The sequence below is a fragment of the Pristiophorus japonicus genome, chromosome 1, assembly GCF_044704955.1.
Source record: "Pristiophorus japonicus isolate sPriJap1 chromosome 1, sPriJap1.hap1, whole genome shotgun sequence".
Lineage (NCBI taxonomy): Eukaryota > Metazoa > Chordata > Chondrichthyes > Pristiophoridae > Pristiophorus > Pristiophorus japonicus.
In genome coordinates, this window is record NC_091977.1 from 465273686 (window position 1) to 465299460 (window position 25775).

Consider the following 25775-nt stretch of genomic DNA (forward strand, 5'->3'; position numbering starts at 1 on the left):
CAGTGGTCCCCGAGCGCTGCACTCCACCCCTAGGTTCCGCCCCACCACTGCGAATGACAGATGAGACCAAGGACCAAGACCCTGCTTCTGCATCAGAGAATGTTGCCCCCTCGGCACCCCGCTGCTCCCGCACCCATGCAATGACCACATCTGCCTTCATCAGCCCCAATGAGGCACCGCCTGAGGAACTCCTCGGCCAGGCGCCGTGGAGCGAGGAGAGGAATGGATAGAGGTGGGGAGAAGAAGGAGAGGGGGGAAGGAAAGTGAGGTGCATGTCTGCAGGTGATGGCTGTGTTATATCTCCATCGGGGTGTATGCAATTTGTTGCAATGTATGGGGGCTGGGACCACGCTCCTGCTTTGCCTTTGTATTCTGTGTTGCTGGACATGTTGAACATGTGATTTATGTCAATGGTGGAAAAAGTTGGGTGTGGGCAGGGGTTGGGTGTTATTAGCTGTGATACTTATGATTTCAGACCAATGTTGGTATTAAACTTTTGTTATTGAACATAACCTTGTTGCGCATTGTCTCAGATGGCTGGACCGTTACACACTGGTGATTCCTTAACATCAACTTAACATCAATCAACATAAACTGCAACTGGCACCAAGGTGATAGGCACCATTGATGTCTGAGCTGCACATACACATCAGTGTGTCAGCATTGTCGCTCACATCAGCGCTCTTTCAGACAAATCTTTCCAATATCATTCCTCACGTAAGAGTGTGATTTAACAAATGCCAGCCACGCCTCTGGCGTCCGTCCCAGTTAGTTTCACTTTTTGTGGACAGTTTTTTGAGCGGGCGATATTCTGGGCGATATGTGTGCGAGGTGGTGAAATTGACAGTGGGCAATCTCCATGGCCACTAGTTTGGGTAAATATGATCTTACGACAAAAAACAGTTGCCAGTCGTTAATATTGAATCTTTGCATTAATTCCGTGAGGAAAGTAATGCTGGGCGATAATATGGGCGTTGAACTCGCCCATTCTGCTGATTCTGCCCAAAAAAAGTGGGCGGGCGGTCATATTTTTTCTCAGTGTTGAGCCAATTGGGAAAAAACGCTCGGCGATAAGTTTCCGAAAAAAGTCTGCCACTTTCCATTTTGTGCCAAAATGGGCGATATATGGGCGTTATACATAATTTCAGCGGTAAAATGTGCATTAAGTGGGCGTAAAGTATGCAAAAAAAGTGAAGGTTCTAGCCCATAGTCCCAGTCCAGAGACTTGAGAACAAAAATCTAGGCTGATACTCCAGTGCAGTGCTGAGAGGACGCTGAACTGTCAGATCTTTCAGATGAAACGTTAAACCAAGGCCCCGTCTGCTCTCTCAGGCAGATGTAAAAGATCGCATGGTGCTATTTTGAAGAAGAGCAGGGGAGTTACCCCAGTGCTGTGGCCAATATTTATCCTTCCATTAACATAACAAAAAACAGATTATTTGGTCATTATCACATTGCTCTTTGTGGGAGCTAACTTTGCGCAAATTGGCTGCCACGTTTCCCACATTACAACAGTGACTCCACTTCAAAACTACTTCATTGGCTGTAAAGCACTTGGGATGTTTGTTGGTCATGAAAGATGCTATATAAATGCAAGTCTTTCTTTCTTTAGTATAATGCAAAGCAATATCAGCTAGCTTTGATGCTTATGAGTTAGCTGACTTCAGTAAGGGCAACAGTAGGGGCACTACAATTAACTATTGAGTTATTGGAGGAAAAGAGTGTTTAAAGACCAGGCCCTCAAAACTGCCACCAAGCTCATGGTCTACAGGGCTGTAGTAGTACCCACCCTCCTGTATGGCTCAGAGACATGGGCCATGTACAGTAGACACCTCAAGTTGCTGGAGAAATATCATCAACGATGTCTCCGCAAGATCCTACAAATCACCTGGGAGGACAGACACACCAACATCCCCAGCACTGAAGCACTGACCACACTTGATCGGCTCCGCTGGGCAGGCCGCATCGTTCGCATGCCAGATATGAAACCCCCAAAGCAAGTGCTCTACTCGGAACTCCTTCACGGCAAACGAACCAAAGGTGGGCAGTGGAAGCGTTACAAGGACACCCTCAAATCCTCTCTGATAAAGTGCGACATCCCCACTGACACCTGGGAGTCCCTGGTCAAAGACCCGCCCTAAGTGGAAGAAGTGCATCCGGGAGGGCGTTGAGCACCTCGAGTCTCATCGCCGAAAGCATGCAGAAATCAAGCGCAGGCAGTGGAAAGAGCATGCGGCAAATCTGTCTCACCCACCCCTTCCCTAAACGACTATCTGTCCCACCTGTGACAGAGTCTGTGGCTCTCATATTGGACTGTTCAACCAACTAATAACTCATTTTTAGAGTGGAAGCAAGTCTCCCTCGATTCCGAGGGACTGAATCGAGGATGACTTGCTTCCACGTCAAAAAGTTCACTGATGTTTCAATGATGGACCTAAAATTCCAGGTCCAAACTAAATCTTGAAGGGTGGAAGATGCCTGTGCTTGGATTTTTTTTAACGTGTGGTGACCGTTGCACACCAGCCACCACACGGGCTTGATAGAGCTAGGTCTTGGTCCAGTAGCAAGAATTAACTAAGACGACTGGAGACCTGCTCTGCTGCATGGACCTAGTGTGCACACACATCGCAGTGTGGGCTGGCCCGCGCTGCCCCTGGGCCCTCGTCTCCTCCGGGCCCCGAACCCGCGCCTCTCCTGGGCCCCGACCACGTCCCCCTACAATCTCTCACCGCTCCTTTGCCCCGACCTCGCCACTCCTGCAGTACCTGCCCATGCTCCGGTCACCGACCTGGATCTTGATTACGTTACTCTTCACTGCCGTTGCTCTCCTGCTCCAGCTGAGGAGCGGAAGGAGCAGCGTGGCAGCCTAGCCCAGCAGCCTGAGCGGCCCCGGCTTGCGAGCACCATCAGAGCAGGCCGGGGAGCGGAAGGAGCAGCGTGGCAACATATCACTCTAGGGAGCAGCAGGTGCCTATGATGATGATGATGACAATTAGCACCCTTGGGCAAAGGAGTGGAAATATCAGCCAGAGTTTCCACTCCTGCTTACTATGCAACGACCCCTGCTGATGAATGCACTGGAATGAGCATTGGACGAGGATAGGATTGGACTCTGCTATGATGTCCCACCCGGCCAAATAGCCTGTCAAAAACTATAAGAGAGGGCATTCCCAAGAATAAATTAGTGTCTTCAGGAAACAAATGGGAAAAATTTGCAGAGGGAGAGGTGAGGGGACAGCAGTCATAAAACTGATTTCAAATCAAAATGGTTTAAATATTTTTCATATACCTTTCATCCAAAATAGGAGAAAGAAAGGCTTTGCAGCCAGTAAATTCCTTTTACATCTTGGACTGACTTTCAAACACTGGTTTTGCCCAAGTGAATATAAATTCTACACAATTGCAACCTATTGGGATTGCAATCAACCTATCAGAGGGAAACAATGACAGGCACCAGGCAAACATGGATGGCCAAAAGGAGCAACTGAAGGTAAGGTTCTTAATGAATACTTTGCATCTATTTTCACAAAGGAAAGGGGCAATGCAGATACTGCTATCGAGGAGGAGTGTGATATTCTGGAGGAAATAAATATAGTGAGAGAGAAAGTATTAAGAGGTTTAGCAGCTTTGAAAGTAGATAAGTCCCCAGGCCCGGATGAAATGCATCCCAGGCTGTTGAGTGAAGTAAAAGAGGAAATAGCAGAGGCCTTGACCATCATTTTTCAGCCCTCTTTGGATTTGGGCATGGTGCGAGAGGATTGGAGCAGTGCTAATGTAGTACCTTGTTTAAGAAGGGAGATAGGGATAGACCGAATAATTACAGGCCTGTCAGCCTAACCTCAGTGGTGGGAAAATTATTGGAAAAAATCATGAAAGGCATGATAAATCTGCATTTAGAAAGGCAGGGATTAATTAGGGACAGTCAGCATGGATTTGTTAAGGGAAGATCATGTTTGACTAACCTGATTAAATTTTTTGAGGAGATAACCAAGAGGGTTGATGAGGGTAGTGCGTACGATGTGATAAAGTCCCACATGGTAGACTGGTCAAGAAGGTTAAAGCCCATGGGATCCAGGGCAAAGTGGCAAGTTGGATCCAAAATTGGAGGTAGGAAGCAAAGGGTAATGGTTGCTGGATGTTTTTGTGTCTGACAGGATGTTTCCAGTGGGGGTCCGCAGGGCTCAGTGCTGGGTCCCTTCTTTTTGTGGTATATATTAACGATTTTGATTTGAATACAGGGAATATGATTAAGAAGTTTGCAGATGACACTAAAATTGGCTGTGTGGTTGATAATGAAGAAGAAAGTCATGAACTTCAGGAGGATATCAATCTACTGGTCAGGTGGGCAGAGCAATGACAAATGGAATTTAATTCAGAGAAGCGTGAGATGATGCACTTTGGGAGGGCTAATAAGGAAACGGTATACACATTAAGTGGTAGGCCACTTAATAGTGTAGAGGAACAAAGGAACCTTGGAGTGCTTGTCCACAGAACTCTTTTTGGGAGGAAACTAAAACATTAAATAATTAAATCGTGTCCCCCCGATCTGGAGGGCACACCAAACATTTCCAAGGCCCTTTTTTTTGTGTTTTTTTTTGTTTTTTTTGTGTTTTTGTTTTTTTTAAAGTTTTTTTTGGGCACTAAAATCATATTTTTTTCTCTAAGTGCCCCCTATAAAAGGGGAGGGGGACACTAAAAACACCGGCAATTAAAACAAATGAAACTTTAAAACATAAAATCAAATTAAAATTTGGTTGCCGGGCGTGATGATGCACTCCAGTCCCTCCGGTGCCCACCTCTCGTGGAAGGCCGCGAGCGTACCAGTGGAAAATGCACAATGACAACCTGGGACTGTACGGCACCGAATACTCAGGGAAAAACAGTTAAAGGCTTCGCCCCTGGGTGGGCTCGAACCACCAACCTTTCGGTTAACAGCCGAACGCGCTAACCCATTGCTCCACAGATCCCTGAAAGTAGCAGGCCAGGTGGATAAGGTGGTTAAGAAGGCATACGGAATGCTTACCTTTATTGGCCGAGGCATAGAATATAAGAACAGAGAGGTTATGCTTAAATTGTATAATACTTTGGTTAGGCTACAGCTGGAGTACAGCGTGCAGTTCTGGTCATCGTATTATAGGAAGGACGTGATTGCACAACAGAGGGTGTAAAGGAGATTTATTAGGATGCTGCCTGGAATGGAGAATCTTAGTTATGAGGACAGATTGGATAGGCTGGGTTTGTTCTCATTGGAACAGAGAAGATTGAAAGGCGACCTCATTGAGGTGTACAAAATATTGAGGGACCTGGACATAGTGGATAGTAAGGGCCAATTTCCATTGGTGGAAAGGGACATAGTTTTAAGGTGGTTGGTGGAAGGTTTAGAGGGGATTTGTGGAGGTGCTTCTTTATGCAGAGGGTTGTGGCGATCTGGAACTCGCTGCCTGGAAGGGTGGTGGATGCAGAAACCCTCACCACTTTTAAGAGATGGTGAATGGGCACTTAAAGTGCCGTAACCTGCAGGATTACGGACCTAGAGCTGGTAATTGGGATTAGACTGGATGACCTTTTGTTGGCCGATGCAGTATTAATGGTAAGTACTGCAGGGAATTGAATATGGCCAGGGTGATCTCCTGGACTAGTTTTGATCGCCTGGATGGGTCGGAGAGGAATTTTCCCAGATTTTTTTCACCCTAAATTGTCCTGGGTTTTTATCTGGCTTTTGCCTCTCCCAGGAGATCACATGGCTCCGGTCGGGGTGGAGTGTAGAATGTTTCAGTATAAGGGGTGTCACAGTTGTGTGAGGCGGACTGGTTGGGCTGGTGCTCTTTGCCTTTCCGTCATTGTTCGTAGGTTCATATGTAACCTTCAGGGCTGCTGACCAAGGGCTGTGCGCCTCTTTGTCGGCCGGCGTGGACACGTAAGTCTGCGCTGTAACTTTCTATGTTTCTGTGTTTCTAAGGCAAGTCCCACTTTTCCAGATTGACCATGGATTTGTTACATGGAATAACTTTTCATAAAGGTGATAGTCATAAATGGCACATGGACATTCATTGAAGGTAATAAAGTGGAAAAACCCCTGTGCATGAATTGCTTATTTAGTTCACGTAAAAATTTACTTGTGGAATTAAATATTAATTATACTTCCACAGTTTTTGTCTTGGTGAGATTCTGGCTTTGCCTTTTAGAATAGTTGTTCTGCGAAGCAGCATTTATAAAATTCTTATGTCGAAGTCTCTGGAGTCCTGTTGCACTCAAAGAAAGTGCACTTTATATCAAAATCTTTATTGTTCAGTTCAAGAGTTTTAACCATCTCCTCCCAACTTGAATGATTGTCATTCAACTACTTTAGTTCTTTAAATAGAGCCTGCTGTAGTCAATTGGAAAAGCCAAAATGGTATCACAGGCATTAGTGGGAAATAGTGATGACAAACAATTAGATCATCCACAGCAACTTTCCTGTAAATTATTACAACTGTACTAAACAGTAGAATAATTTGCCTTATTTAATTTATTAATATTTTTCTTTTGGCATATGAATGACAAGCTTTTTGTTACATAACATAAAAATAATGTGAAGTATTCAGTAAACCAATATTGGCTGCTTTTTGCTGGTTTTTCTTTCCGCTTGTTGTTCTTGATGATCTCTTGTGCTCCTGCTTCATTCCCAGCTTTTGATTTCGATCCCTTTATTCACAGGCAGATACCTAAAATTAGCCACTGATGAAATATTTAGTTCACAACCTTGTCAATATATGGGGGTAGAATTTCATTCTCACCTCTATGGTGGGACTGGTCCCTGCGCTTAAATAAGTAGGCCCGATACCCAATTTCAATCGGAAAGAAACGTATTTAGAGCATGATTATCTTTGCTCTTTATGAAAGGATGAATTTATGATTTGGGTCTAATTTATTACTTGACTGTTGTCATTATATATTTTTCTTAATTTTGTATTGCATTCAAAGTAAATTTATTATTGAGCTGATCTGATTATTTTTTAAATATTGAATTTTGAATAGGTGATGCCTTTTTAAAATGATATTGCCTGGGATTTACTGGTCCTATGAGAGCTCTATATACAATCATGGTATTACTGCACTACAAATCCTTCGAAATTTACCTATTTGTAGCTTGCCTTCCCCAGAGTGCTCCATAATAATAATGAAACACCGTTTATAGCTATTAATTTTGAAAATTTAATTGGTGGCATACACATAGACGAATGATTACAGGTACATTTCATGTTGCATTCATGGAGAAATTCATAAGGTCTACCCTACCCTAATGGAAGTTTATCTTGAGGTTGCAATATACAGTGAACACCAGGTTTTGTTTAACTACCTTGAACTCATGTGATATCAACTGTTGCTGGTTCATATAGCACAGTCGAGAGATACAAGGGCTGATTTGAACTCTCGGAGAGTAGTAGCATTAACATCATAGCAGTGGACTTACCACCTTGCTTCCAGTCACCTGCCATATTCCACCCAGTGTTTTCATGGGCAGCTGAGGTGCTCGCCTGAATTAGTCGGCGCCTGATGAATTCATGTAAATCTAAGACTGCTTATGTATGTAGGACACTAATGGCATTTTAACAGCTTACTGGGGGAGTGAGCACCTTGGATGCTCTGCTTAGTAAAACCTGGCGGAATAGCAGAACAAGCTCGAAAAGATAACTGTTGAAATTCTTTTTGTGGGGCCAGGAAGCTCGCAAAAATATGAAAGTGATCTCTGGTACCTATTTTCTCTGAAGAACATTAGGAAAAGCTGCCCTTTGTACTGGTTTAGCGTTTCTGCCACTCTGAATCTTCTACACTGTTGTGATTCAGGAATCTAAAAACAAGAGGGTGTATCCATTGTTGTTAGTCCCATAAGATTTCTCTAAACACTATTGAATTTTATTATTTTGTCAATTTCATCAATGGCATCTCAGATTGGCAAGCTATTTTAGGTAGCTATGAGCCTATAAAGTAAATAAGTTATACAGAGAGACCTTGGGGTATATGTGCACAAATCGTTGAAGGTGACAGGGCAAGTTGAAAAAGTGGTTAAAAAAGCTTACGGGCAGAGTCAACACGGTTTTATGAAAGGGAAAATATGCTGGACAATTCTATCGGAGTTTTTTGAGGTTGTAACTAACAAAATAGATAAGGGGGAACCAGAGAATGTGGTGTATTTGGATTTTCAGAAGGCATTCGATAAGGTACCACATAGGTTATTAAACAAAATATACCAGCATGGCTTGAGGATTGGTTAACGGAGCGATAACAGAGAGTAGAAATACTCGAGTCATTTTCAGATTGGCAGACTGTAACTAGTGGGGTACTGCAAGGATCGGTGTTTGGGCCTCAGCTATTCACAATCTATATCAATGATTTGGTGGGAATGTAAGTTGTGAGGTGGATGCAAAGAGGCTTCAAGGGGATATAGACTGGCTAAGTGAGTGGGCAAGAACATGGCAAATGGAATATAATGTGGAGAAATGTGAAAGTTATCCACGTTGGTAGGAAAAATAGAAAAGCAGAATATTCTTTAAATTATGGGAGATTGGGAAATGTTGGTGCTCAGAGGGACCTGGGTGTCCTTGTACACAAATGATTGAAAGTTAACATGCAGGTACAGCAAGCAATTAAGAGAGCAAATGATATGTTGGCCTTTATAACAAGAGGATTTGAGTATAAGAGTAAAGACATCTTACTGCAATTATAAAGGGCCCTGGTGAGACCATACTTGGAGTATTGTGTACAGTTTTGGTCTCTTTACCTAAGGAGGGATATACTTGCCATAGAGGTAGTGCAACAAAGGTTCACCAGACTGATTCCTGGATGGGGGATTGTCTTATGAGTAGAGATTGAGTAGACTAGGCCTATATTCTCTAGACTTTAGAAGAATGGGAGGTGATCTCATTAAAATATACAACATTCTTACATGGCTTGACAGGGTAGTTGCAGGGACGATGTTTTCCCTGGCTGGGAAGTCTAGAACCAGGGGCCACAGTCTCAGAATAAGGGGTTGGCCATTTAGGACTGAGATGAGGATAAATTTCTTCACTCAGAGGGTTGTGAATCTTTAGAATTCTCTGCCCCAGACGACTGTGGAAGCTCAGTCATTGAGCATATTCAGACAAAGGTCGATAGATTTTTGGATATTAAGGGAATCAGGGATATAGGGATAGAGGAGGCAAGTAGAGTTGAGGTAGAAGATCAGCCACTATCTAATTGAATGGCAGAGTAGGCTAGAGGGGCTAAATGGCCTACTCCTACTCCTATTTCTTATGTTCTTATCCTGGGCTTCATGAATAGTATAGAGTACAAAAGTGTGGAAATTATGATGAACATGTATAAAACGCTGGTATGGCCTCAACTGGAGTATTGTGTCCAATTCTGGGCATCACACTATAGGAAAGATGTGAAGGCCTTGGAGAGGGTGCAGAAAAGAGTTACAAAAATGATTCCGGGGATGAGCAACTTCAGTTATGTGGATAGAATGAAGAAGCTGGGGTTGTTCTCCTTGGAGAAAAATTGAGAGATCTGATAGAGGTGGTCAAAGTCATGAGGGGTCTGGACAGAGTAGATCGAGAGAAACTGTTCCCAAGGGTCAAGAACCAGAGGACATAGATTTAAGGTGATTGGCAAAATCTTTTTTACACAGCGAGTGGTTAGGATCTGGAAGGGTGGTGGAGGCAGACTCAATCATTGCTTTCAAAAGGGAGTTGGATAAGTATCTGAAAGAAAAAGATTTGCAGGGCAACAGGAAAGGACGGGGGAGTGGGACTAGCTAAGGTACTCTAGCAGAGAGCCAGCACGGGCTCGAAGGGCTGAATGGCCTTCTTCCATGCTGTAACCATTCTTTGATTCTATGATTCTACAGTTGCTGTCGCAAAACCTGTCAATGCCCCCTGCACTTCTTTCTGCACCTCCAGGATTGCCTTCTATCTGGATGGCTCCACAGGTTCAGCGTTTGAATGCAGCTGAGCAGAGCGGGGAGCATCCTACACCCTCCAGCAAAAAGTCTCCACTGCTGTCCCTGTCTCCACCATCAGCTCTCGCACACTTGTGAGTTGTGAGACACCGGGTAACAGCACTACTCTATCGCACGTTGACCCTTCAGGGTGTGCATATCAGTGCTGGTGCTGGGTGCACTTATGTCTGGTGATGGTGTGTCCTCAGAGGCTGAAGGCTCCTCTTAGGAGTCATTTTCCTCTTCTTTCTGGATAGTTGGGGGAGGGGACTCTTGATGGACATGTGGGAGAGTAAAGAGATGAGTTAGATGTGACATATGAAGAATGGGTACAGATATCATTATGCACATGATGAACATTTACTGGCTGCTGACATCAGTTCTCATATGAATGACTGCTGTATGCCATTATATGAGATGTAATTCTGTCACCAGGTTGCTGAGATTTCCCCCGCTCTCCATCTCCCACCTTCGGCTGCTCTGCGATTCCTGACACTTCCATGGGAGCCTCCACTGCTCTGTTAAGGTGGCCAATGAGGAAGAGCCACCTCTGGTTCTCTCCCCTCCCTCTTATTGTGCGCTCTCTTTTCCTGCAAAGAGGGATGAAGGGAAGGTTGAGTGAGAGTGATGGAATGACTCAAGGAATGGATGGATTAAATTCTTAGAGGGTGACTATGGTGGAGTGGGATGGTAATGCCAAGTGGCCTTCTTGTGTGTTGTTCGTTGGTATGATTGTATTAGGATGAGGGTGAGTGTGAGGGGTGGTTAGTCAGATGGGGATGTGATAATGTAGATAGAGAGAAACAGATGGGTGCACAAGCAATGTATGTTGGTGTGAGTAATGATGTGTAGGAGTAGGGTTGGGAAGGCAGAGTGATGGGGATGTGATGAGAGGCACAGCAGGATGAAGTTGAGTGTGGCTTTGCATTCACCATTCCTGATCTCATGACATGCTTCTGTCACTGCACCCAGGTCCTCTTCGCAACATCCTTTCTGTTGACCTCCTCTGCTGTTTGGAGCCGGGCTCTTTTGGTCTTTTGTGGAAGCCTGTTTTGCCATTCAGAAGGGAAGAGGAGCTCCCTGTGTGCTCTCACTGCCTCCACAAGCATATGGAGGGAGCCATCTGAGAACTAGAGTGCAGCCCTCTGTCTCCGTGCAGTCATGTTTACCACTCCTTGCAATACTCCAATGGTGCAGTGCAGTGCCTGCACTATGTTAGATGAAGCTTCAAATGCAATGTGGCCATGACTCCTTTAATTATCCCAGCTGAAGATGCGTCATCAATGATGTCATCAGACCCGCACCATTTAATAAGGTCAGGTAACGCGCAGGGCTGCCTTACTAGGCGCCATTAACGGAAAGTCAATCACATTAGCGGGATGGAATGAAGAACGGAGACACGACCCACCACGGTGACTGCCCACACCTGACCCACCCAGGTACAGAAAATTCCAGCTTATAAATCAGCAAATTCACTAACAGTGCAGTAAAGGTTAACATTTGCACTTCTTCACCCTTGGCACCTGCCTGGAGCATATATCAGGAAATTGCATACTACCAGCCATGAATTAACTGTCTATTCATTTTAAGAAGCATAAAATGCACTCTTAACTGCTTCAAGAAAGTAGTGTCCTTTGTTAAAATGTCTCCGAGGCAGCTCAGGTGGGGTCTTGAGCTGCAATGCCACTTTAGCCCACGTTTAGCGTCAGATGCCATCTTGGTAAAGTTGTTGAAGTGCGCTCTGGGAACGGCCACTCGGAAGATCGTTAAGGAGCTCATTGCCACTTAAAATGCCTGCTAGCACTCATTAAAGAAGCACGGCATTTTGGTGGATAGTGCTTGAACTAACACCGTCTACTAACAGCGGCCAGCTGAATAGGAGTAAACAAGTCGTTGCTGAGCTTTCACTGTTCACTTGCTGCTGGAGGTTTGAAAAAGACTTTTGGAACACATCGGGAAACTTTCTGGGGTACTTTTTCAAGACTTCATCAACATTCTTTCAACATTTATTCTGGAAATTCTCTGAGGACTTCAACTAAAAAGAATAAGTGCTGTGCTACCCAACCTTATTGCACACCTTGTAGGAGTCACCAGGAGAAGTGGAGTGCTTGGTCATGGGCATCTTGCTAATGGTTCCCCTTGGTCTACAGGAGGAATGGAAGGAAGAGAGGAGACCAGGCAGAGCAGCACCAGCCGCTGCAGGGTAGAGGAACAGGAGGGCGAAGTGAAGTCCTATCCCCGCATCTGAGTGCCAGCGCGCGCTCTCTCTCTCGGTCCCTGAGCCACCCTGAAACCTGCCGTTGTATGTCAACCAACGCACTCCACACTTTCAGTGGAAATGGGTGCATGGAGCACACATATACTGTTCCACTTGAACTGGTTGAGGATAGTGGCTGAGAGTTATTCTTACATTGATAAATTGTGTCTTAAAAATGTAATCAATACAATAAGGGTAGAAAATTATTGAAAAAGAAGAAATAACTAAATAACAAAAGAAAAGGTGACAGCTGTTAAGGTCAAATTTATAGGGGTCTGAATAGTGTAATGGGTTAGCCATGGGTCATTCACCTATGACAGCAGTGTTTATCCCTCCGGCCCCCGATTACCTTCGGCCTTCCAACCTCCACCCTTCACCCTCCAGCTCCCTATCACCATCCGGCCCTCCGACCTCCACCCTCTAGCCCCCACTGTCCTTATTACACTCTCCAGAGATTCAGCCTGCAACAGGTCGCTCGCAGGAGCAATCTTCTATTAGTGAAGAGTCACAAAACCTCTTGGGAGCACAGAAATAGTCACGCACCTCAGCATTCAGGATTTTAAAATAGTTTGTTTTAGGTGGGCCTTGAAAAGAGTGGTTATCTCTTGCCAATAACCTTCGTATGTTGTAACACAATATCAGCAAATCAATTTTGATCCTGCTAATTCAAAAGTGCCGAGACAACTATCCCCACCTTAGTTTGGATACTAATGGCTGTAGGCTTTATTGTTTTAAAGAACAAAATACTTGCACTTATATATTACCGCACCATGTTTTCTAGAAACATCCCAAGTAAACTGAAATGTGAGCATATAATCAAATACTTATTTATTCCAAAGATATGTGTGATTCCTCTATATATATATATATATATATAATTATGATTCCAAAGCATGTTGCATACAATAAATTACTTTGAGATTCAGTTACTATTGTTATGTAGGCAAACACAGCAGCAATTTACTGTGCAGAAAAAAAAGCATTGCGATGAAACATAGAAAATTATGACACAGAAGGAGGCCAATCAGCCCATCGTGTCCATGCCGATCGAAAAAGAGTTACTTAGCCTAATCCCACCTTCCAGCATTAGGTCCGTAGCCCTGGAGGTTATGGATCCTTATGTGCACATCCAAGTACATTTTAAATGTGATGAGTGTTTCTCCCTCTACCACCCTTTCAGGCAGTGAGTTCCAGATCCCCACCACCCTTTGGGTAAAGAAATGTTTCCTCATCTCCCCTCTAATCCTTCCACCAACTACTTTAAATTTATGCCCCCTGGTTATTGACCTCTCTGCTAAGGGAAATAGGTCCTTCCTATCCACTCTATCTAGGCCCCTCATAATTTTATACACCTCAATTAAATCTCCCCTCAGCCTCCTCTGTTCCAATGAAAACAACCCCAGCCTATCCAATCTTTCCTCGTAGGTAATTTTTTCCAGTCCTGGCAACATCCTGGTAAATCTCCTCTGCACTCTTTCTAGTGCAATCACATCCTTCCTGTAATGTGGTGACCAGAACTGCACACAAGCTGTGTTGTATACAGTTCTAACATAACTTCCCTCCTCTTGATTTCTATGTCTCAGCTAATAAAGGAAAGCATTCCGTTTGCCTTTTTAACCACCTTATCGACCTGTCCTGCTACCTTTAAGGATCTGTGGACATATACTCCAAGGTCACTCTGTTCCTTCACATCTCTCAGTATCCTCCCATTTACTGTGTATTTCCTTGCTTTGTTAGCCTCTTCCCAAATGCATTACTTCATACTTTTCCAGATTGAATTCCATTTGCCACTTTTTTGTCCAACTGACCAGTTCTTCGATATATTCCTGCAGTCTAAAGCTTTCCTCCTCACTGTCTACCGTACGGCCAATTTTTGTATCATTTGCAAATTTCTTTATTATGACCCTTACATTTAAGTGTAAATCATTAATATAAACTACAGAAAGTAAGAGACCAAGTACTGAGCCCTGTGGAACCCCACTGGAAACAGCCATCCAATCACAAATGCTCCCCTCAACCATTATCCCTTGCTTCCTGCCACTGAGCCAATTTTAAGAACATAAGAAATAGGAGCAGGACTAGGCCATTTGCACCTCGGGCCTGCTCCGCCATTTAATAAGATCATGGCTGATCTGATCATGGACTCAGCTCTACTTCCCTACCCGCTCCCCATAACCCTTTATTCCCTAATCAATTTTGGATTCAATTTGTCTCCCTTCGATCCCATGGGCATTTACTTTTTTGATCAACCTACCATGTGGGACTTTGTCAAAAGCCTTGCTTAAACCCATGTAAACTATATCAAATGCACTGCCCTCATCGACCCTCCTTGTTACCTCCTCAAAGAACTCAATCAATTTAGTCACACACAACCTTCCCATAACAAATCCATGTTGACTGACCTTTGTTAATCTGTGTCTTTCTAAATGAAGGTTTATACTATCCCTCAGAATTGATTCCAGTAATTTGACCACCATCGAGGTTAAACTAACTGGCCTGTGATTGCTTGGTTTATCCCTTCCTCCCTTTTTAAACAATGGTATGTTAGCAATTCTCTAATCCTCTGGCACAACCTGTAGCCAGGGAGGATTGGAAAATGATGGTCAGAGCCTCCGCATTTCCTCCCTTGCTTCTTTATATAAGATTATGAGGGGGCTTGACAAGGTGGATGCAGAGAAGATGTTTCCACTGCAATTCCCAAAGAAATATGTGTGCCTCTGTAGCTGCTGACTGGCTTCAAGGCAAAGTTTATGAAAGATTTTGCAGTCCAAAATAGGACATCAGTTATCTATTTGATGCAGCAGTGCACATTGCTAATTAATTGTACCTTACTGGAATGGGCCAATGGTGTAAAAATTCAAGATGTTGAAGTTCAAGCTCCTGGTCACTCTCACTGCCACCGTTAGTTCCCTGAGGATGTTGAGCAGTACATTTGCATAGAGAATTATAGATGAGAGCTTGTCTGGACATCTAGTTCCCTATCCCAGCATCTACCTCTTAATTGTTTCCAAGGTTTATGCATCCAACACCCTATCCAGGTATTAATCACTCTTTGTGTGACAAACTACTTCATATCATCTGTACAGGATTTGCCTTTTACCAATTTGTACATATATTCGCTGGTCCTACATTCATATTTAACTTAATATTGTGGTCCAGATTAACCTTTTCTATTCCATTTAGTATTATATACCTCTGCAATGTCATCCCTTCTTCATCTTGTTTCAAGAATTGAGTCCAAAGGCTGGAAATACCGCAGGTCCCACTCCATCAGCACAAGGTCATTGAAGAGGAACCCCCTGCATGCTCTTGCCCAAGGTTGGAGAAGGCCTGGGGACTGAGTAATTTGGTTGGCTGGGGCAGCTGCAAGAGCGCATCAGCAGTGGGACTATCACCCTTCTAAGGTAGAATGGTGCATTGATACTCAACCTGAAGTCCCTGTAAGGCCCAAATGGGCTGAGGAGGAAAAAACTTCTTCAGCTTCCACTGGAGCCATTCTAACAATAGAAATGCACCCTAGCAGCAGTCATAAGAACATAAGAACATAAGAAATAGGAGCAGGAGTAGGCCATACGGCCCCTCGAGCTTGCTCCGCCATTTAATACGATCATGGCTGATCCGATCATGGATTCAGGTCCGCGTCCCTGCCCGCTCCCCATAACCCCTTATTTCTTTATCAGTTAAGAAACTGTCTGTCTCCGTCTTAAATTTATTCAATGACCCAGCTTTACAGCTCCCTGAGGCAGCGAATATTGCAGATTTACAACCCTCTGAGAGAAGAAATACCTCCTCATCTCAATTTTAAATGGGCAGCCCCTTATTCTAAGACTATGCCCCATAGTTCTAGTCTCCCCTATCAGTAGAAACATCCTCTCTACATCGACCTTGTCAAGCCCCCTCATAATCTTATAAGTTTCGATAAGATCACCTCTCATTCTTCTGAATTCCAATGAGTAGAGGCCCAACCTCCTCAACCTTTCCTTATAAGTCAAACACCTCATCTCCGGAATCAACCTAGTGAACCTTCTCTGAACTGCCTCCAAAGCAAGTATATCCTTTTGTAAATATGGAAACCAAAACTGTACACAGTATTCCAGGTGTGGACTCACCAATATCCTGTGTAACTGCAGCAAGACTTCCAGGCTTTTGTACTCCATCCCCTTTGCAATAAAGGCCAAGATTCCACTGGCCTTCCTGATCACTTGCTGTACCTGCATACTAACCTTTTGTGTTTCATGCACCAGGACCCCCAGGTCCCACTGTACTGCAGCTCTTTGCAATTTTTCTCCATTAAATAATAACTTACTCTTCGATTTTTTTTCTGCCAAAGTGCATAACCTCACACTTTCCAACATTATACTCCATCTGCCAAATTTTTGCCCACTCCCTTAGCCTGTCTATGTGCTTTTGCAGTTTTTTTGTGTCCTCACACATTGCTTTTCCTCCCATCTTGGTATTGTCAGCAAACTTAGCTATGTTACACTCAGTCCCTTCATCCAAGTCATTAATAAGAATTATCTTCAGTAGAGGGGCGACAATGTTGAAATATATATACATTATAATCAGTTTTGAGAAGTACAATGTAGCATTCACATTCAGTATTGATTATCTATTCTTGTGATATCCATGTATTCTCCTGCTTGGGTTTGTAGGACAGTTGATGAACAGTGGTGTACATTTAAGGAGCTATTTCACAACATAGAAACATAGAAATATAGGGGTCAAGTTTCGCAGCCCCACGAGCCACGCCTGATTTCCACACTCAAAACTGCGCCGAAAACTAACCTTGGTATTCTGCACTCCCTCAGGTCGATCCAGGCCCTTGGCGCAGCCCACCACAAGCTGTGGGGGGGTGGAGCCAGGTCCCGGCGCTGAAAACAGTGCCGGAACCTCTGCACATGCACGCTACAGTGTGTGCGCATGTGCAGTAGCTCCAGGCACCCGAATCTGTGTGGGAGGGGCCCGAAGCATGCTGTCCCCTAGCCCTGGCCGAATGGGCTCATTGGGGCGGCGAAGATCGGACTGCACCTCCCTCCTCCAGCTCCTGCTCTGGCTGTGGCTGTGGCTCCGGCTCCCCCCAGTTCAGCCTACGATCCCTCTGGCTCTCTCACGCTCGGCCCGCCCCCCCCCCTAGCTCCCGCTCTGCTGCCTGCCGCTCCCCACCCCCCGCATCTCCTGCTCCGTCCCTCCAGTCCCGCTCCGCTGCCTGTTGCTCCGCCCCCCCAAGCTCACACTCCCCGCCCACCCCACCAGTCCCGCTCCGCTGCCTGCGCTGCCCCCCCCACCCCAGCTCCCACTCCCACTACGCTCCGGCTCCGGCTCCCCCCGCCCCTTCAACTCCGGTCCACTCCCTCTTCACGTCTTCGGCGGGGCCCGCCCGCCCGGCATCTTTCTGGGAGTGGGCCCCACCCAAAGTCTTCGGTCTGGCTTCTTCTCATTGGCTGGGCCCGTTCAGCCTCCCCCCTCTCCTCCCTCTCCCTCTCCCTCCCTCCTTCTCCCCCTCCCTCTCCTCGCTCCCCTTCCTCTCCTCTCCCCCTCCCTCTCTTCTCCCCCCCTCCCTCTTCTCTCCCACCTCTCCCTCCCTCTCCTCTCCCCCCTTCCTCCCTCTCCTCTCCCCCCCTCCCTCCTCTCCTCTCCCCCCTCCCTCCCTCTCCTCTTCCACCCTTCCTCCCTCTCCTCTCCCCCCTCCCTCCCTCTCCTCTCCCCCTCCCTCCCTCTCCTCTTCCCCCTCCCTCCCTCTCCTCTGCCACCTCCCTCCCTCTCCTCTCCCTCCTCCCTCTCCTCTCCCCCCTCCCTCCCTCTCCTCTTCCCCCCTCCCTCCCGCTCCTCTCCTCCCTCCCTCTCCTCTCCTCTCCCCCCTCCCTCCCTCTCCTCTAAGGAGGTGGTACTCTGTAAGATAATGGGATTAAAGGCAGATAAATCCCTTGGACCTGATGGCTTGCATCCTAGGGTCTTAAGAGAAGTCGTGGCAGGGATAGCAGAATGTATTGGTTGTAATTTACCAAAATTCCCTGGATTCTGGAGAGGTCCCAGCAGATTGGAAAACTGCAAATGTAACGACCCTATTTAAAAAAGGAGGCAGACAAAAAGCAGGAGTATAGACAGCAAGCATTCCTCAAGTTAGCCAATCCAACGCTCAGACCTGAATGTATGTCTGAAAACTAAGAAGTAATTTTGATTTTCATTCAGAACTTTGTACTCATCTGCAATAAGAATATCCATTCAAATGTATTCCAATACAACATGCTAGATTATCAAGGAACCCTACAACTTTTGTAATGTTGTCTGCACATTCATCACATGCAGGGGTGGAGTGGATTGTCTTTATCATTTGATGCATAGAAGCTTATGAGTCTTAAATGTTACTAATGACAATTCTTTCCTTGAAAGTCAAGGAGGTCATTTTCCACATCTTCCTCATTTTGTTCCGTAGCCTTACATGAGGTTATGTCCCTTCACCCCGGTGCTTGCTGACCAACATTGGCTTCCAGATAAGCAATATTTCGATTTTATAATTCTCATCCTTGTTTTTGAATCCCGCCACGGCCTCGCCCCTCCCTTCCAGGAAACTATAGACGAGTTAGGCTAACATCTGTGGTTGGGAAAATGTTGGAGTCCATTATTAAAGAAGCAGTAGCAGGATATTTGGAAAAATATAATTCAGTCAGGCAGAGTCAGCATGGATTTATGAAAGGGAAGTCAAGGCTGACAAATTTAAGAACATAATAAGAACATAAGAATTAGGAACAGGAGTAGGCCATCGAGCCCCTTGAGCCTGCTCTGCCATTCCAAAAGATAATGGCTGATCTGGCCGTGGACTCAGCTCCACTTACCCGCCCGCTCCCCATAACCCTTAATTCCTTTATTGGTTAAAAATCTATCTATCTGTGATTTGAATACATTCAATGAGCTAGCCTCAACTGCTTTCTGGGGCAGAGAATTCTACAGATTCACAACCCTCTGGGAGAAAAAATTCCTTCTCAACTCGGTTTTAAATTGGCTCCCCCGTATTTTGAGGCTGTGCCCCTTAGTTCTAGTCTCCCCGACCAGTGGAAACAACCACTCTGCCTCTATCTTGTCTATCCCTTTCATTATTTTAAATGTTTCGATAAGATCACCCATCATCCTTCTGAACTCCAACGAGTAAAGATCCAGTCTATTCAATCTATCATCATAAGGTAACCCTCTCATCTCCGGAATCAGCCGAGTGAATCGTCTCTGTACCCCCTCCAAGACTAGTATATCCTTCCTTAAGTAAGGTGACCAAAACTGCACGCAGTACTCCAGGTGCGGCCTCACCAATACCCTGTACAGTTGCAGCAGGACCTCTCTGCTTTTGTATTCCATCCCTCTCGCAATGAAGGCCAACATTCTATTCGCCTTCCTGATTACCTGCTGCACCTGCAAACTAACTTTTTGGGATTCATGCACAAGGGCCCCCAGGTCCCTCTGCACCGCAGCATGTTGTAATTTCTCCCCATTCAAATAATATTCCCTTTCACTGTTTTTTTTCCCAAGGTGGATGACCTCACACTTTCCGACATTGTATTCCATCTGCCAAACCTGAGCCCATTCGCTTAACCTATCTAAATCTCTTTGCAGCCTCTCTGTGTCCTCTACACAACCCGCTTTCCCACTAATCTTTGTGTCATCTGCAAATTTTGTTTCACTACACTCTGTCCCCTCTTCCAGGTCACCTATGTATATTGTGAACAGTTGTGGTCCCAGCACCGATCCCTGTGGCACACCACTAACCACCGAAAAGGACCCATTTATCCCGACTCTCTGCTTTCTATTAGCCAGCCAATTCTCAATCCATGCTAATACATTTCCTCTGACTCCGCGTACCTTTATCTTCTGCAGTAACCTTTTGTGTGGCACCTTATCGAATGCCTTTTGGAAATCTAAATACACCACATCCATCGGTACATCTCTATCCACCGTGTTCGTTATATCCTCAAAGAATTCCAATAAATTAGTTAAACATGATTTCCCCTTCATGAATCCATGTTGCGTCTGCTTAATTGCACTATTCCTATCTTGATGTCCCGCTATTTCTTCCTTAATGATAGCTTCAAGCATTTTGCCCACTACAGATGTTAAACTAACCGGCCTATAGTTACCTGCCTTTTGTCTGCCCCCCTTTTTAAACAGAGGCATTACATTAGCTGCTTTCCAAATTGCTGGTACCTCCCCAGTGTCCAGAGAATTTTGGTAGATTATAACGAATGCATCTGCTATAACTTCCGCCATCTCTTTTAACACCCTGGGATGCATTTCATCAGGACCAGGGGACTTGTCTACCTTGAGTCCCATTAGCCTGTCCAGCACTACCCCCCTAGTGATAGTGATTGTCTCAAGGTCCTCCCTTCCCACATTTCTGTGACCAGCAATTTTTGGCACGGTTTTTGTGTCTTCCACTGTGAAGACCGAAGCAAAATAATTGTTTAAGGTCTCAGCCATTTCCACATTTCCCATTATTAAATCCCCCTTCTCATCTTCTAAGGAACCAACTTTTACTTTAGTCACTCTTTTCCATTTTATATATAGGTAAAAGCTTTTATTATCTGTTTTTATGTTTTGTGCAAGTTTACTTTCGTAATCTATCTTTCCTTTCTTTATTGCTTTCTTAGTCATTCTTTGCTGTCGTTTAAAATTTTCCCAATCTTCTAATTTCCCACTAACCTTGGCCACCTTATACGCATTGGTTTTTAATTTGATATTCTCCTTTATTTCCTTGGTTATCCACGGCTGGTTATCCCTTCTCTTACCGCTCTTCTTTTTCACTGGAATATATTTTTGTTGAGCACTATGAAAGCACTCCTTAAAAGTCCTCCACTGTTCCTCAATTGTGCCACTGTTTAGTCTGTGTTCCCAGTCTACATTAGCTAACTCTGCCCTCATCCCACTGTAGTCCCCTTTGTTTAAAAGCATAGTATGCTTGTTTGAGACACTACTTCCTCACCCTCAATCTGTATTACAAATTCAATCATACTGTGATCACTCATTCCGAGAGAATCTTTTACTAGGAGATCGTTTATTATTCCTGTCTCATTACACAGGACCAGATCTAAGATAGCTTGCTCCCTTGACGGTTCTGTAACATACTGTTCTAAGAACCAATTCCGTATGCATTCTATGAATTCCTCCTCAAGGCTACCCCGTGCAATTTGATTTGACCAATCGATATGTAGGTTAAAATCCCCCATGATTACTGCCGTTCCTTTTTCACATGCCTCTATTATTCCCTTAATTATTGCCCGCCCCACCATGAAGTTATTATTTGGGGGCCTATAAACTACGCCCACCAGTGACTTTTTCCCCTCACTATCTCTAATCTCCACCCAAATTATTCAACATTTTGTTCATTCGAGCCAATATCATCTCTCACAACTGCCCTGATATCATCCTTTATTAACAGAGCTACCCCAACTCCTTTCCCTTCTTGTCTATCCTTCCGAATTGTCAGATACCTCTGTATGTTTAATTCCCAGTCTTGGCCACCCTGCAACCACGTTTCTGTAATGGCCACCAAATCATACCCATTTTAATGATTTGTGCCGTCAACTCATTTACTTTATTTTGAATGCTGCATGCGTTTAGGTAGAGTGCTTTAATACTAGTTTTTAATCCATGATTTTTAGTTTTGACCACTCTTGCAGCCCCTTTACATTCATACATATTGTCCCTTCCTCTCACCTTGTGGTTTACACTTACCCCAATGCTACTCTGCTCTGTTGCCTCCTGCCTTTTGCATTCTTCCTTGGGGTCCTGTTCATCTGCGCTCTCACCCACTCTAACTAGCTCAGAGCCCTTCCTGGGTTCAGAATACTCCTCGCATTGAGGCACCGAGCTTTCAGGCTTGCCTTTTTATTACACTTTGACCCTTTAGAATTTTGCTGTACACTGGCCCTTTTTGTTTTTTGCCTTGGGTTTCTCTGTCCTGCACTTTTACTCATCTTCTTTCTGTCTTTTGCTTCTGTCTCCATTTTGTTTCCCTCTGTCTCCCTGCATTGGTTCCCATCCCCCTGCCATATTAGTTTAACTCCTCCCCAACAGCACTAGCAAACACTCCCCCTAGGACATTGGTTCCGGTCCTGCCCAGGTGCAGACCGTCCGGTTTGTACTGGTCCCACCTCCCCCAGAACCAGCTCCAATGCCCCAGGAATTTGAATCCCTCCCTGCTGCACCACTGCTCAAGCCACGTATTCATCTGCGCTATCCTGCGATTCCTACTCTGACTAGCACGTGGCACTGGTAGCAATCCCGAGATTACTACTTTTGAGGTCCTACTTTTTAATTTAGCTCCTAGCTCCTTAAATTCGTGTTGTAGGACCTCATCCCTTTTTTTACCTATGTCGTTGGTACCAATGTGCAACACGACAACTGGCTGTTCTCCCTCCCTTTTCAGAATGTCCTGCACCCGCTCCGAGACATCCTTGACCCTTGCACCAATTTGCTGGAATTCTTTGAGGATGTAACCAACAGGGTGGATAAAGGGGAACCAGTGGATGTGGTGTATTTGGACTTCCAGAAGGCATTTGACAAGGTGCCACATAAAAAGGTTACTGCACAAGATAAAAGTTCACGGGGTTGGGGGTAATATATTAGCCTGGATAGAGGTTGGCTAGCTAACAGAAAACAGAGAGTCGGGATAAATGGTTCATTCTCGGGTTGGCAATCAGTAACTCGTGGGGTGCCGCAGGGATCAGTGCTGGGACCCCAACTATTTACAATCTATATAAACGACTTGGAAGAAGGGACTGAGTGTAACGTAGCCAAGTTTTCTGACAATACAAAGATGGGAGGAAAAGCAATGTGCAAGGAGGACATACAAAATCTGCAAAAAGACATAGACAGGCTAATTGAGTGGGCAAAAATTTGGAGTATAATGTTGGAAAGTGTGAGGTTTTGCACTTTGGCAGAAAAATAATCAAAGGGCAAGTTATTATTTAATTAGAGAAAAATTGCAAAGTGCTGCAGTACAGCAGGTCCTGGGGAGCCTGGTGCATGAAATACAAAAGGTTAGTATGCAGGTACTGCAAGTGATCAGAAAGGCTAATGGAATCTTGGCCTTTAGTGCAAAGGAGATGGAGTATAAAAGCAGGGAAGTCTTGCAACAGTTATACAGGGTATTGGTGAGGCCACAACTGGAATACTGCGTGCAGTTTTGGTTTCCATCTTCCAGAGATGAGGGGGTTGACTTATGAGGAAAGGTTGAGGAGATTGGGCCTCTACTCATTGGAATTCAGAAGAATGAGAGCTGATCTTATCGAAACGTATAAGATTATGAGGCGACTTGGCAAGGTCGATGCAGAGAGGATGTTTCCACTGATAGGGGAGACTTGAACTAGGGGGCATAATCTTAGAATAAAGGGCTGCCTGTTTAAAACTGAGATGAGGAGAAATTTCTTCTCTCAGAGTTGTAAATCTGTGGCCTTCGCTGCCTCAGAGAGCTGTGAAAGCTGGGACATTGAATAAATTTAAGACAGAGATAGGCAGTTTGTTAACCGATAAGGGAATAATGGAATATGGGAAGTGGGCAGGGAAGTGGAGCTGAGTCCATGATCGGATCAGCCATGATTGTATTAAATGGTGGAGCAGGCTCGAGGGGCCGTATGGTCTACTCCTGCTCCTATTTCTTATGTTATGTTTTTATGTATCTCTGTAATCTTGTCCAGTTGTAAAACCCTCTGAGATATCTGCACTCTTCCAATTCTGACCTATTGACCATCCCCGATTTTAATCGCTCCATCATTGGCGGCTGTGCCTTCAGCTTTCAAGGCCCGAAACTCTTTTCACCTCTCTACCTTTTTTACCTCCTTTAAGATGCTCCTTTAAACCTACCTTTTTGACCATCTGCCCTAATAGCTCCTTAAGTGGCTCGGTGTCCAATCTTGTTTGATAACGCTCCTGTGAAGCACCTTGGGACATTTTACTCCGTTAAAGGGGCTCTATAAGTACAAGTTGTTGTTGTTGGTTGAGGGAAAATTGACAATTACGTCATGTACACATCAGGCAGCCTGTTCAGCACTTCATTCACAACAAGAACAATCTCCTGCTCTGTAGGGGTGCCCATTTTCCACAACTGTGCTTTGTTGGTATTATTGCATGCTAACTTCCAAGTGTCAAGGGCCTAATTTCTAACTTGTAAACTAGTTATATCAATTATTGAGAGGCTGTCCTGATTTGTTATCTTAATTTACTGTTAATGATCAACTGCCATGTGGAAATGTAGGTAATCGCATATTTGTGAGGCCCTGTATACTTACTGCCTAAACTGCCCCCAAACAAGAATTCCTCACACATATTTCCTAAATCAAGTAGTACAATTTCACTTACAGCATTGGATTTTAAATTAAATTGTTTACATGTATCTCCCTTCATGGAGATACTGGAATCTCCCTTCATGAATGGATCTTTATGGCATTTTAGCACTCCACATCAACATTTCCTGGTGAGGTTTTACTGCGCCCAGTTGACATAAATATAAAATTGAGAGCAGAGTCTGCATAATGCATGTAAGCTCTTTAATGCACTACAGACACTCTCTAGACAGTATGTGCATGTGTACACTTAAGTGGGATGCAGTCTTAAACAGGGACCTGAAACAGTAAAACAGTTTACTGCATAGTAAGAATACAAGTACTTCAGTGTAAAGTTGGCATATCCTTCTGATGTAAATCATGTTATAAAAAGGAAATAAAAACATAAAACCAATAGTATAAAACATTATGTCTCTCTCCAATATCCCATCTGACTTAATTGCGAATTAGGACAACAAGAAACCTATTAATATAGGAAAATGCATTTAGAATCAACACTGGTATGATGGGTATATGGAAAAAAAATTAGAAAACTTTTTCCGCTCCACTGAAGACTGAAGGTCAAATTCATGGTTAAGGCAACCAGACATGAAACATCCATCAGTATCTTGGCAGCTGAGATCTCAATTCCAATCAGCTAGGGGGTAAAACAATGTTTTCCAGTAAAACAGCAAATATTTCGAAGGATTTTGCACAAAATGAATTGAATACTAAAATATTGTGCACCAGATAAATATTAAGATAGCTGCAATCTACTAAAGGAATTCCTATTACATAAAGGAAAGTAGAAGAGTACGAAAATGTTTGAGTGAAATGTACAGCTTGGATTTGAAGCACAACCACACCACTGAACTCTGTAACAACAATTCGTCAGAAAATCCTGTTCCAATCAAATAAATGGTTTAAGATGTACAAGTAGAAGTTTCTGCAGAGAGTCAGTTTGAGAAGCCACCTGGACCATGTGTTAGAGATTCTACCCATCCATAAGGCAGCTGGGCTAAAATCATAAACAGGACTGCTTTTCATCATGTCTCCTGTAAAGTATATAGCTCTCCTGTCAAAAGACACTTGCACACAAGCTGACTGAAACCACTAATGGCACCTATTACCTTCACTCTGTACCATTGTTCTTTAATACTCTATATGAACAAAATATCAAGGTATCTTTTTTCAGAATACTGTTAACTGTAATTTAAATACACTCCTGTTGTTCCATTTCAAAGTAATCTTCTCC